Below are 18,155 nucleotides of genomic sequence, written 5' to 3'. Positions count from 1 at the left end.
CAGCTCCTCATGCAAGCCTTGGATATTACATGGGACTTTCTTACTCCTTGGCATCCTCCCTTGTCAGGCAAGGTAGAGAGGATGAATGGGGAGATCAAGAGACAGCTTATGAAGTTGATGTTAGAAACATAGTTGCCTTGGAGTAAGTGTCTCCCCTGGCCCTTCTTAGAATAGGTAGTAAACCTCGAAGGGACATGGGGTTTTCTCCTTATGAACTCCTGTTTGGTCACCCCTATCCGGGGAAAGGAGAAAACTGGGATCCTATATAAGAACAGAAAGACAGGTTTATAAGGGAATATGTATTCAAAAGCTTCCAGGCCCAATAAGTACGCCTTGAAAGAGTAACCAGGAGGCTACAGAGAAGCATGATTGCGTAAAGCAAAATCATGTTTCCCCCTCTATGGTAATAAGATTACCCACTGGCCTGAAGTCTTTGTTCAGCTTTCTCCCGTAGGTCAGGTCTGCTACTGGCAGCTCCTGCTTCAGCTGTGGCTGTGGCTGTAACTGTAACTGTCGCTGTAACTGTCGCTGTAACTGTCGCTGGCTCCAACCGGAAAAGGAAAAGAGGATCTTCAAGCTGTCCTCTCCCCTCTTATAGAGTTTTTGACATCATCAAGCACCGCCTGAACGACCAGGGCCGATTGGTTCTTGACTTGGCCCCTCCCCCTAGCGTGGCCGTTAACACCTCCCCTCAGCCAGCCCCATGACTCATCACACAGGAAGTTGTCTGCTTCCTGGAATGCTCTTTGGGCTTCCTGCCCCGGAAGAGCAAGCCACAGTGTCCAGAGGCTCAATGAGGTAAGCTGAGTCATTCAAAGAAAACAAAGGCCATTCTGGCTACACTCCACCCCTAAATCCTCATCGCCAAATGTATTAGGAGGGCAGAGTTTATAATCTCAAAGAGGATCATAAACATGTCTGAAACGTTCGGAACCGCCGGATATAAGGAACTCTCAAAGTAGAAGGCAGAAGAATCAAAACATTTATTTAGGCTCCACAGTAACCAACCCATGAACCAGCAACCCCATTTTGATATATTGATCAAAAGCTTCCAGGCCCAATAAGTACGCCTTGAAAGAGTAACCAGGAGGCTACAGAGAAGCATGATTGCGTAAAGCAAAATCATGTTTCCCCCTCTATGGTAATAAGATTACCCACTGGCCTGAAGTCTTTGTTCAGCTTTCTCCCGTAGGTCAGCTCTGCTACTGGCAGCTCCTGCTTCAGCTGTGGCTGTGGCTGTAACTGTAACTGTCGCTGTAACTGTCGCTGTAACTGTCGCTGGCTCCAACCGGAAAAGGAAAAGAGGCTGCCTTGGTAAAATACCTCTGTATTTTATAGACTAAGGGGTTGATTGATCAGACCTCACCTTTAGACTTTCTGGTGCATAAGTACCAAGCAGGAAACTGGATCCTGATCTGGACTTGGAAGGAGGAAAAGCTTGCCCCAACCTGGGAGGGGCCTTTCCAAGTTCTGCTGACATCAGACACCATGGTGCGGACCATGGAGCCAGGCTCGACCCATCAGCGCTAAGGGAAGGCATCTACTAAGCCGCCCCGCAAATGGACTGTTGAACCCTCGTCCCAGAGGGATCCATTAAAAATACATCTGAGGTGTAAGCCTCCCACTGGCTGGATGCATGAACTCTGAACACCTACCTAATCCATAAGGTTGCTGACTTTTCTTAGTATTGTAACTTTCCTCTCTTTTTCTTTTTTTGTTGTCACCGACTGTATTTGTGTTAGGGATCTTTGCTTGTCTTTCCATCACTCTACATAATCAGTTTGCTTGTAACCAAAGTGTGACACCATGGGGGTACCTGTACTTTTATTCCTGCTGGGTCAAGCTCCCCTCACTTATCCAACTTCTATTCCTTGACTTCCTCAGGAAAACAGTTTTCAGACCCTTAAGCAAACAGTAACTAATGCCTTTAACCTTACTAATTGCTGGGTCTGTGGGGGGCCTCAGAGGTTGGAATCTTGGCCCTGGGTTCCGATTCCCCTAAGGCCTGAGTGGCTTCTCAGTAGCAAATCTACTGTCCATGATGGGACTGGGTTTTGGGATGAGTCTGAGCAATATACCTGGTCCCTCGCTGAAACAAGGAATGGGGAATATTGCCTAAATCAAACTGGCCATGGGGAGAATTTAGGATGGAGCCAATGTAAATGGACCTTGAGAGGAAAATGGGAAGTAAAAGTTTGTAACTGTACTGGTTTATGGCAACCCTGGAACTCCACCCATGTCAGGCTTAGCGCTAGGGTTTGGACAAATTGTAGCTCAGGGGGATTCCTTTATCGTCTAGGACTTCTCGTGGTCATAAAAAATGAATTTGAATACCATGCATTAGTATCCATATTTAAGATTTAAGTCAAAATCTTAATCAAACCCAAGGAATCATCTCCATCCCTTACAGACACTGGGGTTGGGATGATGGCTCCTATTTTGGATATTTTCAGGAGTTTTGGAGCAAAGAGAATATACTAGACCGCATCTTTGGGACTCTCAGGTACAGACTTAAGCAATGCAGGTGGAGGGAAGATCTTCGATTATGGAAGTGTCGGTATAACGAGATTGACACAACATATTGGGGAGGGCCTTTATGTCTCGAGGATCAACAGTGCTACCGTTCCGGGATTGGCAATGTCTCTAGGGTCTTCCCACAGAGTGAGGCAAGTCGGCCAGCCTTAAAAGGAAACTATTGGGTCTGTGGCCACACTGCATATACACACCTCCCTGCAGATTGGACTGATTCTTGTTACATAGGACTTGTTAGACCTAAGTTCTTTTTTCTCCTTCAGATAGGAAGGTAGACATCTAGGGGTGCATGTCTATAATGATTTAATATGTCAATGCTAGGCAACTTCTAAGAATATAGAATGTAAGTGCTGGCAGAGTTCTTAGAAACTTAGAATGGAAGTGCTGAGAAATTTCATCCAATATAAAATGGCAGTGCTTGCAAAATTCTCAGAACTTAGTATGTCGGTGCTGTGAAAGGTCTTAGAATATAGAATATCAGTACTCGTTGAGTTCTTAGAACTTGGAACGTACGTACTGCGAAAGTTCTTAGAATATAGAATATAAGGGATGGTTAAATTCTTAGAACTTAGCATGTCAATGCTGGCAACTTCTGAGAATATAGAATGTCAGTGCCGGCAGAGTTCTTAGAACTTAGAATGTAAGTGCTGCGCACCTTCTTAGAATATAAAATGTCAGTGCTAGCAGAGTTCTTAGAACTTAGAATGTAAGTGCTGCGCACCTTCTTAGAATATAAAATGTCAGTGTTGGCAGAGTTCTTAGAATATAGAATGTAAGTGCTGCGCACCTTCTTAGAATATAAAATGTCAGTGTTGGCAGAGTTCTTAGAATATAGAATGTCAGGGATGGCCGAGTTCTTAGAAGTTAGAAAGTGACTGCTTAGAGTGTTCTCAAAATATTGAGCGTCACTTCTGGGAGAGGTCTTACAACAGAGAACGTCAGTGCTGGCAGTATCCTTAGCACACAGAATATTCGTGATGGGTATATTCTTAGAATACAGAATGTCAGTGGTGTGAGAATTCATACACCATGGAATGTGAGTGCAGTCAGAATTCTTGCAAGGTAGAATGTCACTACTTTCAGAGAACTTAGAACTTAGAATGCCAGTGACGGTAAAGTTCTTAGAATATTGGATGTCAGTGCTCGCAGAGTACTTAAAATGTAAGTGGCGAAAAAGTATATAGAATATTGAATGTTAGTGGTGGCAGAGTTCTTAGTACTTATAATGTATTTGCTGAGAAACCTCTTAGAATACAAAATGTCTATCCATCTATTCACTGCCATACCAATCAAACTAACAAAAAATTATTTTACTGAGCTGGACAAAATAATTACAAAATTCATCTAGAAAAACAAGATGTCTAGGATATCTAGTGTATTAATGAAAAGAATTGCTAGAAAATGTGGCCTAGCGATACCACATATGAAACTGTACTACGGAGCAGGTGTCATGAAAAGTGCCGGGTACTGGTTGAGAAAGAGGTGTGTTAATCAAGGAATAGGATAGGGAAACAAGTAGGAGAAATCATCAAATTTAGCAATCTACTCTTTGAGAAACACAAAGAGGCCAGGTTCGTTGTTAATAATTCACTATTTCACAAAAATTGTTGGGAAAATTGGAAAATGTTAGGGCAGAAACTGGGCATAGACCAATAAGCTTACACCATATAACAAAAGAAATTCAAAATGCGTTCATGATTTAGGAGTAAAAGCTGATACTATAAGTAATTTGGGAAAGGAAGGAATAGTTTACTTATCAGATTTATGGAAAAGTAAGGAATTCATGACCTAACAAGACATAGAGAGCATAATGAAATACAAAATGGGTAATTTTGATTATGTCAAATTCAAATGTTTTTGTCCAAAAAGAGCCAATGCAGCAAGAATTATGAGTGAAACAGAAAATTGGGAGATAATCTTCGCAACAACTATCTCTAATACAGGCCTTATTTCTAAAATGTAGAAGGAAATGATCCAAATATATAGGAGTACAAGCCATTCCCCAATTGAGAAATGGTGATAGGATATGAACAGGCAGTTTTCAGAGGAAGAAATTATACCTATCTATAGGCATATGAAAAAATGCTCTGGGACACTACTGATTAGAGAAATGCAAATCAAAACAACTCTTAGATACCACATCTCTCCTGTCAGATTGGCTAAAATAAAAAAACAGGAAAATGACAAATGCTGGAAAGGATGTGGGGAAATTGGAACATTGTTACATTGCTGGGGGTGTTGTGAGCTGATTCAGCCATTTTGGAGAGCAATTTGGAACTATGCCGAAAGGGCTATAAAAACGTTCATACGCTTTGACCCAGCAATACCACTTGTAGAGTTGTATCCCAAAGAAATGACACAAGTGGGAAAAGGACCCATATGTACAAGGATATTTATAGCGGTTCTTTTTGTGGTAGCCAAGAATTGGAAATCCAAGGGATGCCCATTAATTGAGGAATGGCTGAACAACCTGTGGTGTATGAAGGTAATGGAATACTCTTTTTTATACGAAATGGGGATGATAAGGACTTCGTAGCAACCTGGAGAAACCTAAACGAATTAATGTTGAGTGAGCGGAGCAGAGCCAGGAGAACAATGTACACAACCAAAGATATATGGATTCCGTGAGGACTGACACGGAGAGATTTCAATCTTCTCTGCAACATAAGTGGCAAGGAGAACCGCAGGGGACTCACGTTCGAGAATGCTATCTCCATCCACAGAAAGAACTGTGAAGTTTGAATACAGAATGAGGCGCACTAAATGCTCACCTTTTTGCTTCTCTTTTGTTTTTGTTTATGGGTTGTTTTTTTTGGGGGGGTGGTTCTGTTTCTTCTTTCTCATGATTCATTCCATTGCTCAAAATTCTTCTCCACAGCTTGACTAGTATTTAAATTAATTCAATGCAAAGTTACACATGTAGTTAAATGAAATCCAAGCCGTTTTTGGGGGAGGGAGGGGAGAAATTCTGGAACTCAAAATTATATAGAACCGAGTGTGGTAAACTAAAAATCAATTTAAAGTAACTTGGAAGGAAAAAAATAATAGCTCAAGCTATTAAAAAGCTAATTAAATTATAGACATACGGAGAAAATAGAATGTAAGCACTTTATCAAATTCACTTAAACAATTTGCCTCACTTGCCTCATTTGCAAAATACGGATAATAAAAGCTCCCACTTCAAAACGTTCTTTTCAGGATAAAATGAGATATTTGAAAAACACTTAGCACAGTCCCTGTCTTATAACAGTTGATATATCAATGGTAGCTATGAGTAATTTTTTTTGTCACTATTCATTCCTGTTTACCTTTTTATGCTTCCCTTAACACCTAGGATTAAAGAAAAGTTTCTACAAAAAAAAAAAAAAACGAATACAAAATGGCAGTGCTGGCAAAATTCTTAGAACTTAATATGTCAGAGCTCTGAACGGTGTTAGAATATAGAATGTCAGTACTCGTAGAGTTCTCAGAACTTGGAATGTAAGTGCTGCAAAATTTCTTAGAATTTAGAAAGTAAGGGATGTTTGAATTTTTAGAACTTAGCTGGTGAATGCTGGGCAACTTCTGAGAATATAGAATGTGAGTGCCGGCAGAGTTCTTAGAAGCTAGAATGTCAGTGCTGCGACCGTCCCTAGAATATAGAGTGTCAGTGCTAGCAGAGTTCTTAGAAGTAGGAATGTAAATGCTGAGACAGTACTTAGAATATAGAATGTCAGGGATGGCAGAATTCTTACAACTTCGAATGTCTATGCTGGGAAAGTTCATAGAATATTGAATGTCAGTGCTGACAGAGTTCTTAGAACGTAGAATGGAAGTGCTGAGAAAGATTTTCCACCATAGAAAGGGAGTGCTGGTAAAATTCTTAGAACTTAGTATGTGGGTGCTGTGAAATGTCTTAGAATATAGAATGAGAATACTCGTTGAGTTCTTAGAAGTTGGAATGTAAGTGCTGCAAAAGGTCTTCGAATATAGAATGCAAGGGATATTTGAATTCTTAGAACTTAGCATGTCAATGCTGGGAAACTTCTGAGAATATAGAATGTCAGTGGTGGCAGAGTTCTTAGAAGCTAGAATGTCAGTGCTGCAACAGTAGATAGAATATAGAATGTCAGTGCTAGCAGAGTTCTTAGAAGTTGGAATGTAAGTGCTGAGACAGTGGTTAGAATATAGAATGTCAGGGAAGGCAGAATTGTTGCAACTTAGAATGTCTATGCTCGGAAAGTTTGTAGAATACAGAATGTCAGTGCTGGCAGGTATCTTAGAACTTAGAATGGAAGTGATGAGAAAGTTCTCCCAATATAGAATGGTAGTGCTGGCAAAATTCTTAGAACTTAGTTTGTCGGTGCTGTGAAAGGTCTTCGAATATAGAATGACAGTACTCCTTGAGTTCTTAGAACTTGGAATGTAAATGCTGCGAAATGTGTTAGAATATAGAATGTAAGGGATGGTTGAATTCTTAGAACTTAGCATGTCAATGCTGGGCAACATCTGAGAGTATAGAATGTCAGTGACGGCCAAATTCTTAGAACTTAAAATGTAAGTGCTGCGAAACTTCTTTTCAGGATAAAATGAGATATTTTAAAAACACTTAGCACAGTCCCTGGAGTATAACAGTTGATACATCAGTGCTAGCTATGAGTAATGCCTTTTGTCATTTTTCATTTTTCATTCCTGTGTACCTTTCTATGCTATTCTTAACACCTAGGTTGAAAGAAAAGTTTCTACATAAAAAAAAGAATATAGAATGTCAGGGCTGGCAGAGTTCTTAGAAGATAGAATGTGAGTAATGGGAGTATTCTCAAAATATTCAGCGTCAGATCCGTGAGAGTTCTTACAACAGAGAATGTGAGTGTTGGCACTGTCCCTAGCACACAGAATGTTAGTGCTTGTGTCTTCTAACAATACAGAATATCAGGTCTGTGAGAGAACCAAGAACAGGGATGGTCAGTGCTGGCGGTGTCCTTTTGACACAGAATGTTAGTGCTGCCTGTATTCTTAGAATATAGAATGTCAGTGCTGTGAGAATTGTAAGACCACGGAATGTGAGTGCAGTCAGAGTTCTTAGAATATAAAATCTCATTACTGCCGGAGTTCTTACTACTTAGAATGTAAATGCTGAGAAAAATCTTAGAATATAGAATGTCAGTGCTGGCAGTGTTCTTAGAAGTTGGAATGTCAGTGCTGAGACAGTACTTAGGATATAGAATACCAGGGATGGCAGAATTCTTACAACTTAGAATGTCTCTGCTGGGAAAGTTTGTAGAATATAGAATGTCAGTGCTGGCAGAGTTCTTAGAAATTAGAATGGAAGTGCTGAGAAAGTTCTTCGAATATAGAATTACAGTGCAGGCAAAATTCTTAGAACTTTTTATGTCAGTGTTGTGAAAGGTCTAAGAATATAGAAGGTCAGTACTCGTTGAGTTCTTAGAACTTGGAATGTAAGCCCTGTAAAAGTTCTTAGAATACAGAATGTAAGGGATAGTTGAATTCTTAGAACGTAGCGTGTCAATGCTGGGCAACTTCTGAGAATATGGAATGTCAGTGCCGGCAGAGTTCTTAGAACTGAAAATGTAAGTGCTGCGAAACTTCTTAGAATATAAAATGTCTGTGCTGGCAGAGTTCTTAGAATATAGAATGTCAGGGCTGGCAGAGTTCTTAGAAGTTAGAATGTGACTGCTTAGAGTGTTCTCAAAATATTGAGCGTCACTTCTGGGAGAGGTCTTACAGCAGAGAACGTCGGTGCTGCCAGTATCCTTAGCACACAGAATGTTCGTGCTGGGTGTGTTCTTAGAATACAGAATGTCAGTGGTGTGAGAATTCATACACCATGGAATGTGAGTGCAGTCAGAATTCTTGCAAGGTAGAATGTCACTACTTTCAGAGAACTTAGAACTTAGAATGCCAGTGACGGTAAAGGTCTTAGAATATCGGATGTCAGTGCTCGCAGAGTACTTAAAATGTAAGTGGTGAGAAAGTATATAGAATATGGAATGTTAGTGCTGGCAGAGTTCTTAGTACTTATAATGTATTTGCTGAGAAACCTCTTAGAATACAAAATGTCCATCCATCTATTCACTGCCATACCAATCAAACTAACAAAAAATTATTTTACTGATCTGAACAAAATAATTACAAAATTCATCTGGAAAAAAAAGACGTCTAGGATATCTAGTGTATTAATGAAAAGAGTTGCTAGAAAATGTGGCCTAGCCATACCACATATGAAACTGTATTATGGAGAGGCGTCATGAAAAGTGCCGGGTACTGGTTGAGAAAGAGGGGTGTTAATCAGTGAATAGGATAGGGAAACCAGTAGGAGAAATCATCAAATTTAGCAATCTACTCTTTGAGAAACACAAAGAGGCCAGGTTCGTTGTTAATAATTCACTATTTCACAAAAATTGTTGGGAAAATTGGAAAATGTTAGGGCAGAACCCTGGCGTAGAGCAATAGCTTACACCATATAACAAAAGAAATTCAAAATGCGTTCATGATTTAGGAGTAAAAGCTGATACTATAAGTAATTTGGGAAAGGAAGGAATAGTTTACTTATCAGATTTATGGAAAAGTAAGGAATTCATGACCCAACAAGAGATCGAGAGCATAACGAAATACAAAATGGGTAATTTTGATTATGTCAAATTCAAATGTTTTTGTCCAAAAAGAGCCAATGCAGCAAGAATTAGGAGTGAAACAGAAAATTGGGAGATAATCTTCGCAACAAGTATTTCTGATAAAGGCCTTATTTCTAAAATGTAGAGGGAACTGATCCAAATATATAGGAGTACAAGCCATTCCCCAATTGAGAAATGGTCAAAGGATATGAACAGGCAGTTTTCAGAGGAAGAAATTAAAGCTATCTATAGGCATATTAAAAAGTGCTCTGGGTCCCTACTGATTAGAGAAATGCAAATCAAAACAACTCTTGGATACCACATCTCTGCTGTCAGATTGACTAAAATAACAAAACAGGAAAATGACAAATGCTGGAAAGGATGTGGGGAAATTGGAACATTGATATTGCTGGTGGAGTTGTGAGCTGATTCAGCCATGTTGGAGAGCAATTTGAAACTATGCCGAAAGGGCTATAAAAACGTTCATACGCTTTGACCCAGCAATAACACTTGTAGATTCGTGTCCCAAAGAAATGATGCAAGCGGGAAAAGGACCCACATGTACATCGATATTTATAGCGGCTCTTTTTGTAGTAGCAAAGAATTGGAAATCCGAGGGATGCCCATCAATTGGGGAATGGGTGAATAAGTTGTGGTATATGAAGGTAATGGAATAGTATTACGCCATAGGAAATGGGGATGATACGGACTTCGAAACAACCCGGAAAAACCTAAACGTATTAATGCAGAGTGGGTGGGGCAGAGCCAGAAGTACATTGTCGACAACCACAAATATATGAATTCCTCGAGGACCGACCCGGCCAGACTTCACTCTTCCCAGCAAGGTTAGTTGCAAGGACAACTCCAGGGGACTCACGATGAAAAATGCGATCTCAATCCAGAGAACGAACTGTGAAGTTTGAATACAGAATGAGGCGTACTACATGCTCGCCTTTTTTGCTTCTCTTTGGTTTTTGTTTATAGTTTTTTTTTTTTTTTGTGGCTCTGTTTGTTTTTTTCTCATGATTCATTCCATTGCTTATAAATCTTCTCCACAGCTTGACTAGTGTATAAATTAATTCAATACGAAGTTATACATGGTAGTTAAATGAGATTCCAAGCCGTCTTGGGAAGGTGAAGGGGGAGGGAGGGAAGAAATTCTGGAAGTCAAAATTATGTAGAAACGTGTGTGGGAAACTAAAAATCAATTTAAAAAAACTTGGAAGGAAAAAAATAGTAGCTCAAGGTATTAAAAAGCTAATTGAATTATAGACATACGGAAAAAATAGAATGTAAATACTTTATCAAATTCACTTAACTATTTGCCTCAGTTCCCTCAACTGTAAAATGGGGATAATAAAAGCACCCACTTCAAAACGTTCTTTTCAGCATAAAATGAGATATTTTCACAACACTTAGCACAGTCCCTGGCGTATAACAGTTGGTATATCAGTGAGTAGTGGCTTTGGTCATTTTTCATTCCTGTTTACCTTTTTATACTTCTCTTAACACCTAGTTTGAAAGAAAAGTTTCTACACAAAGAAAAAAATATAGAATGTCAGGGCTCCAGAGATCTTAGAACACAGAATGTGAGTAATGGGAGTGTTCTCGAAATATTGAGCGTCAGATCTGTGAGAGTTCTTACAACAGAGAATGTCAGTGCTGGCAGTGTCCTGAGCACTCAGAATGTTAGTGTATGTGTCTTCTAAGAATGTAGAATATCAGGTCTGGGAGAGATCCAAGATTAGGGACGGTCAGTGCTGGCAGTGTCCTAAGGACACGGAACGTTAGTGCTGGCTGTGTTCTTAGAATACAGAATGTCAGTGCTGTGGGAATTTTAAGACCACGAAATGTGAGTGCAGTCAGAGTTCTTAGAATATAAAATGTCATTACTTCCGCAGTTCTTAGTACTTAGAATGTAAATATTGAGAGAGTTCTTAGAATATAGAATGTCAGTGCTGCCAGAGTTCTTGGAAGCTAGCATGTCAGTGCTGCGACAGTACCTAGAATGTAGAATGTCAGTGCTAGCAGAGTTCTTAGAAGATGGAATGTAAGTGCTAAGACAGTACTTAGATTATGCGATGTCAGGGATGGCAGAATCCTTAGAAGTTAGAATGTCTATGATGGGAAAGTTCGTACAATATAGAATGTCAGTGATGGCAGAGTTCTTAGAACGTAGAATAAAAGGCTGAGAAAGTTTTTCCAATATAGAAAGTCAGTGCTGGCAAAATTCTTAGAACTTAATATGTCGGTGCTGTGAAAGGTCGTAGAATACAGAATGACAGTACTCGTTGAGTTCTTAGAACTTTGAATGTAAGTCCTGCGAAATTTCTTAGAATATAGAATGTAAGGGATGGTTGAATTCTTATTACTTAGCATGTCAATTCCGGGCAACTTCTGAGAATATAGGATGTCAGTGCTGGCAGAGTTCTTAGTAGACAGAATATCAGTTCTGCGACAGTACCTAGAACATAGAATGTCAGTGCTAGCAGAGTTCTTAGAAGTTCGAATGTACGTGCTGAGACAGTACTTAGAATATAGAATATCAGGGAAGGCAGAATTCTTACAACTTAGAATGTCTATGCTGGGAAAGTTCGTAGAATATAGAATGTCACTGCAGGCAGAGTTCTTAGAACTTAGAATGGAAGTGCTGAGAATGTCCTTCCGATATAGAATGGCAGTGCCGGCAAAATTCTTAGAATTAAGTATGTCCGTGGTGTGAAAGGACTTAGAATATAGAATGTCAGTAATCGTTGAGTTCTTAGAACTTGGAACGTAAGTGCTGCGAAAGATCTTAGAATATAGAATGTAAGGGATGGTTGAATTCTTAGAACTTAGTATGTCAATGCTGGGCAACTTCTGAGAATATAGAATGTCAGTGGTGGCAGTGTTCTTAGAAGCTAGAATGTCAGTGCTGCCACAGTACCTAGAATATAGAATGTCAGTGCTAGCAGAGTTCTTAGAAGTTGGAATGTAAGTGCTGAGACAGTACTTAGAATATAGAACGTCAGGGATGGCAGAATTCTTATAACTTAGAATGTCCATGCTGGGAAATTTCATAGAATATAGAGTGTCAGTGCTGGCAGAGTTCCTAGAACTTAAAATGAATGTGATGAGAAAGTTCTTCCAATATAAAAAGGCAGTGATGGCAAAGTTATTAGAACTTAGTTTGTCGGTGCTGTGCAAGGTCTTAGAGTATAGAATGACAGTACTCGTTTAGTTCTTAGAACTTGGAATATAAGTGCTGCGAAAGTTCTTAGAATATAAAATATAATGGATGGTTGAATTCTTACAACTTAGCCTGTCAATGCTGGTCAACATCTGAGAATATAGATGTCAGTGCCGGCAGATTTCTTAGATTTTAAAATGTAAGTGCTGCGAAACTTCTTCGAATATAAAATGTCAGTGCTGACAGAGTTCTTAGAATATAGAATGTCAGGGCTGGCAGAGTTCTTAGAGTGTTCAATGTCAGGGTTAGCAGAATTCTTACAACTTAGAATGGAAGTGCTGAGAAAGTTCTTCCAATAGAGAAAGGCAGTGTTGGCAAAATTCTTAGAAGTTAGTATGTCAGAGCTGTGAATGGTCTTAGAATATAGAATGAGAGTACTCATTGAGTTGGAATGTAAGTGCTGCGAAAGGTCTGAGAATATAGAATGTGAGGGATATTTGAATTCTCAGAACTTAACATGTCAATGCTGGGCAACTTCTGAGAATATAGAATGTAAGTGCTGTCAGAGTTCTTAGAAGTTAGAATGTCAGGGTTGGCAGAGTACTACTTCCATTGTACTTAGAATGCCAGTGACGGTAAAGTTCTTAGAATATCGGATGTCAGGGCTCGCACATTTCTTAGTACTTAGAATGTAATTGCTGATAAAGAGCATTACAAAATACAAAATACATTTCAGAAATGAGGCCTTTATCAGAGATGTTAGTTGCAAAGATTTTCTCCCAATTTTCTGTTTCATTCCTAATTCTTGTTGCATTGGCTGTTTGTGTACAAAAACATTTCCATTTGACATACTCAAAATTACCCATTTTGTATTTTGTAATGCTCTTTATCTCTTGTTGGGTCATTAATTCTTTACTGTTCCATAAATCTGATAAGTAAACTATTCCTTCCTTTCCCAAATTACTTATACTGTCAGCTTTTATTCCTAAATCATGAATGCATTTTGAATTTCTTTTGTTATATGTTGTAAGCTATCAGTCTATGTCCAGTTTCTGCCCTACTATTTTCCAATTTTCCCACCAATTTTTGTGAAGTAGAGGATTATTAGCCAAAAACCTGGCCTGTTTGTGTTTCTCAAAGAGTAGATTGCTAAACTTGTTGATTTCTCCAACTTGTGTAACTATGCTATTCACTGATCAACACCCCTGTTTCTTACCCAGTACCTGGCAGTTTTCATGACGGCTGCTCCATAGTACTGTTTCATATTTGGTATGGCTAGGCGACATTATCTACCACATCTCTTCATTCCTAACCTCTATATCCTAGACTTCTTGTTTTTCTAGGTGAATTTTGTAATTATTTTCTCCAGCTCACTAAAATAATTTTTTGTTGCTTTGATTGGTATGGCACTGAATAGATGGATAGACATTTTGTATTCTAAGAGCTTTCTCAGCACTTACATTCTAAGTTCTAAGAACTCTGCGAGCACTGACATTGTATATTCTAAGAACTTTCTCAGCACTTACATTCTAAGTTCTAAGAACTCTGCGAGCACTGACATTGTATATTCTAAGAACTTTCTCAGCAATTACATTCTAAGTTCTAAGAACTCAGCCAGCAATAATATTCCATATTCTAAGTACTTTCTCAGCACTTACATTCTTAGTACTAAGACTTCTGCGAGCATTGACATCCGATATTGTACGAACTTTACCATCACTGGCATTCTAAGTTCTAAGTACACTGGAAGTAGTGACATTTTATATTGTAAGAATTCTGACTGCACTCACATTCCATGGTGTAAGAACTCTCACACCACTGACATTCTGTATTCTAAGAACACACCCAGCCCGAACATTCTGTGTACTAAGGATACTGGCAGCACTGACATTCTCTGTTGTACGACCTCTCCCAGAAGTGATGGGCAATGTTTTCAGAACACTCTAAGGAGTCACGTTGTAACTTCTCAGAACTCTACCAGCCCTGACATTCTGTATTCTAAGAACTCTGCCAGCACTAACATTTTATATTTTAAGATGTTTTGCAGTACTTATATTTTAAGTTCTAAGAACTCTGCCGGCACTGACATTCTATATTCTCAGATGTTACCCAACATTGACATGCTAAGTTCTAAGAATTCAACTATCCCTCACATTCTATACATTAACACATTTCGCAGCACTTACATTCCAAGTTCTAAGAACTCAACGAGTACTGTCATTCTATATTCTAAGAACTTTTACAGCACTGACAAACTAAGTTCTAAGAATTTTGCCAGCACTGCCTTTCTATCTTGGAAAAACTTTCTCATCACTTCCATTCTAAGTTTTAAGAATTCTGCCAGCACTGACATTCTATATTCTCCGAAAATTCCGAGCATAGACATTCTAAGTTGTAAGAATTCTGCCATCCCTGACATTCTATATTCTAAGTACTGTATCAGCACTTACATTCCAACTTCTAAGAACTCTGCTAGCACTGACATTCTATATTCTAGGTACTGTCGCAGCACTGACATTCTAGCTTCTAAGAACTCTGCCGGCACCCACATTCTATATTCTCAGAAATTCCCCAGCATTGACAAGCTAAGTTCTCAGAATTCAAACATCCCTTACATTCTAAATTCTAATAAATTTCGCAGCACTTCCATTCCAAGTTCTAAGAACTCAGCGAGTACTGACATTCCATATTCTAAGACCGCTCACAGCTGTGACATATGAAGTTCTAAGAATTTTGCCAGCACTGCTATTCTGTATTCTTTTCTTTTATGTAGAAAGTTTTCTTTAAACCTAGGTGTTAAGAGAAGCATAACATGTATATAGGAATGAATAGTGACAAAAAAATTACTCAGAGCTAGCATTGATATGATAACTGTTATAAGAGAGTGACTGTGCTAAATGTTTTTAAAATATCTCATTTTATCCTGGAAAGAATGCTTTCAAGTGGGTGCTTTTATTATCCGTCTTTTGCAATTGAGGGAAGTGATTCAAATTGTTTAAATGAATTTGATAAATTGCTTACATTCTTTTTTCTCCCTATGTCTATAATTTAATTAGCTTTTTTCCCCACATCATTTTCAGCATTTTTCATTTTCATGTCTTTTTTATATTTTAGCCAATCTGAGAGGAGAGATGTGGTATCTACGAGTTCTTTTGATTTGCAATTCTCTAATCAGTAGTGACCCACAGCATTTTTTCATATGTCTATAGATAGCTTTCATTTTTTGGTCTGAAAACTGCCTGTTCATATCCTTTGACCATTACTCAATTGGGGAATGGCTTGTATTCCTATATATTTGGCTAATTTCCCTCTACATTTCAGAAATGAGGCCTTTCTCCGAGATGCTATTTGCAAAGATTTTCCATCAATTTACTGCTTCACTCCTAATTCTTGTTGCATTGTGTGTTTTTGCACAAAAACAGTTTCATTTGACATAATCAAAATTACCCATTTTGTAGTTTTGTAATGCTGTCTTTTGTGGGGTCATGAATTCTTTACTTTTTGTTAAATCTGATAAGTCAACTATTCCTTCCTTTTCCAAATTAATTATAGTATCAGCTTTTTTTCCTCAATCATGAACGCATTTTTAACTTCTGTTGTTATATGTTGTAAGGTATTGGTCTATGCCCAGTTTCTTTCTTACCATTTTCCAATTTTCCCACCAATTTTAGTGAAGTAGTGAATTACTAGCCCAGAATCTGGCCTCTTTGTGTTTCTCAAAGAGTAGATTGCTAAAATTGTTGATTTCTCCTACTTGTGTACTTATCCTATTCACTGATTAACACCCCTGTTTCTTACCCAGTACCAGGCAGTTTTCATGACGCCTGCTCCTTCGTACTGTTTCATATCTGGTATGGCTAGTCCACATTTGCCAGCACTTCTTATAATTAGTACCCTAAATATCCTCGACGTCTTTTTTTTCCAGATGAATTTCGTAATTATTTTGTCCAGTTCTGTAAAATAATTTATTGGCAGTTTGATTGCGATGGCACTGAATAGATGCATAGACATTCTGTATTCTAAGAGCTTTCTCAGCACCGACATATTAATTTCTAAGAATTTTGCCAGCACTACCTTTCTATATTGGAAGAACTTTCTCAGCCTTTTATTCTAAGTTCTAAGAACTCTGCCATCACGGATATTCCATATTCTTCGAACTTTCCCAGCATAGACATTTTAAGTTCTAAGGAATCTGCCATCCCTGACATTCTATAATCTAAGTACCGTCTCAGCACTTACATTCCATCTTCTAAGAACTCTGCTAGCACTGACATTCTACATTCTAGGCACTGTGGCAGCACTGACATTCTAGCTTCTAAGAACTCTGCCAGCACTGACATTGTTTATTCTGAGAACTTTCTCATTATTTACATTCTAAGTACTAAGAACTGCGGCAGTAATGACATTTTAAATTCTAAGAACTGTGACTGCACTCACATTCCGTGGTCTTAGAATTCCCACAGCACTGACATTCTGTATTCTAAGAACACAGCCAACACTAACGTTCTCTGTCCTAAGGACACCGCCAGCACTGACCGTCCCTAATCTTGGATCTCTCCCAGACCTGATATTCTACATTCTTAGAAGACACATGCACTAACATTCTGTGTGCTAAGGACACTGCCACCACTGACATTCTCTGTTGTAAGAACTCTCACAGATCTGACGCTAAATATTTTGAGAATACTCCCATTACTCACATTTTATGTTCTAAGATCTCTGCCAGCCCTGACATTCTAGATTCTTTTTTTTTTTAATGTGGAAACTTTTCTTTCAACCTAGGTGTTAAGAATAGCATAGAAAGGTAAACAGGAATGAAAAATGACAAAAGGCATTATTCATAGCTAGCACTGATGTATCAACTGTTATATGCCAGGGACTGTGCTAAGTGTTTTTAAAATGTCTCATTTTATCCTGAAAAGAACGTTTTGAAGTGGGTGCTTTTATTATCCCCATTTTACAGTTGAGGGAACTGAGGCAAATAGTTAAGTGAATTTGATAATGTATTTACATTCTATTTTTTCCTTATGTCTATAATTTAATTAGCTTTTTAATAGCTTGAGCTACAATTTTTTTCCTTCCAAGTTTTTTTAAATTGATTTTTAGTTTACCACACACGGTTCTACATAATTTTGACCTCCAGAATTTCTCCCTCCCTCTCCCTTCGCCTTCCCAAGACGGCTTGGAATCTCATTTAACTACCATGTATAACTTCGTATTGAATTAATTTATACACTAGTCAAGCTGTGGAGAAGATTTATGAGCAATGGAGTGAATCATGAGAAAAAAGAAACAGAGCCACAAAAAAAAAAAACTATAAACATAAATCAAAGAGAAGCAAAAAAGGCGAGCATGTAGTTCGCCTCATTCTGTATTCAAACTTCACAGTTCGTTCTCTGGACTGAGATCGCATTTTTCATCGTGAGTCCCCTGGAGTTGTCCTTGCAACTAACCTTGCTGGGAAGAGTGAAGTCTGGCCGGGTCGGACCTCGCGGAATTCATATATCTGTGGTTGTCGTCAATGTTCTTCTGGCTCTGCCCCGCCCACTCAGCATTAATACGTTTAGGTTTTTCCAGGTTGTTTCGAAGTCCGTATCATCCCCATTTCCTATGGCGTAATACTATTCCATTGCCTTCATATACCACAGCTTGTTCAGCCATTCCCCAATTGATGGGCATCCCTCGGATTTCCAATTCTTTGCTACTACAAAAAGAGCCGCTATAAATATCGATGTACATGTGGGTCCTTTTCCTGCTTGCATCATTTCTTTGGGACACGAATCTGCAAGTGTTATTGCTGGGTCAAAGCGTATGAACGTTTTTATAGCCCTTTCGGCATA

The sequence above is a fragment of the Trichosurus vulpecula genome, unplaced genomic scaffold (genome assembly GCF_011100635.1).
Source record: "Trichosurus vulpecula isolate mTriVul1 unplaced genomic scaffold, mTriVul1.pri scaffold_46_arrow_ctg1, whole genome shotgun sequence".
In the NCBI taxonomy this organism is placed as follows: domain Eukaryota; kingdom Metazoa; phylum Chordata; class Mammalia; order Diprotodontia; family Phalangeridae; genus Trichosurus; species Trichosurus vulpecula.
This window is presented reverse-complemented; position numbering follows the sequence as displayed.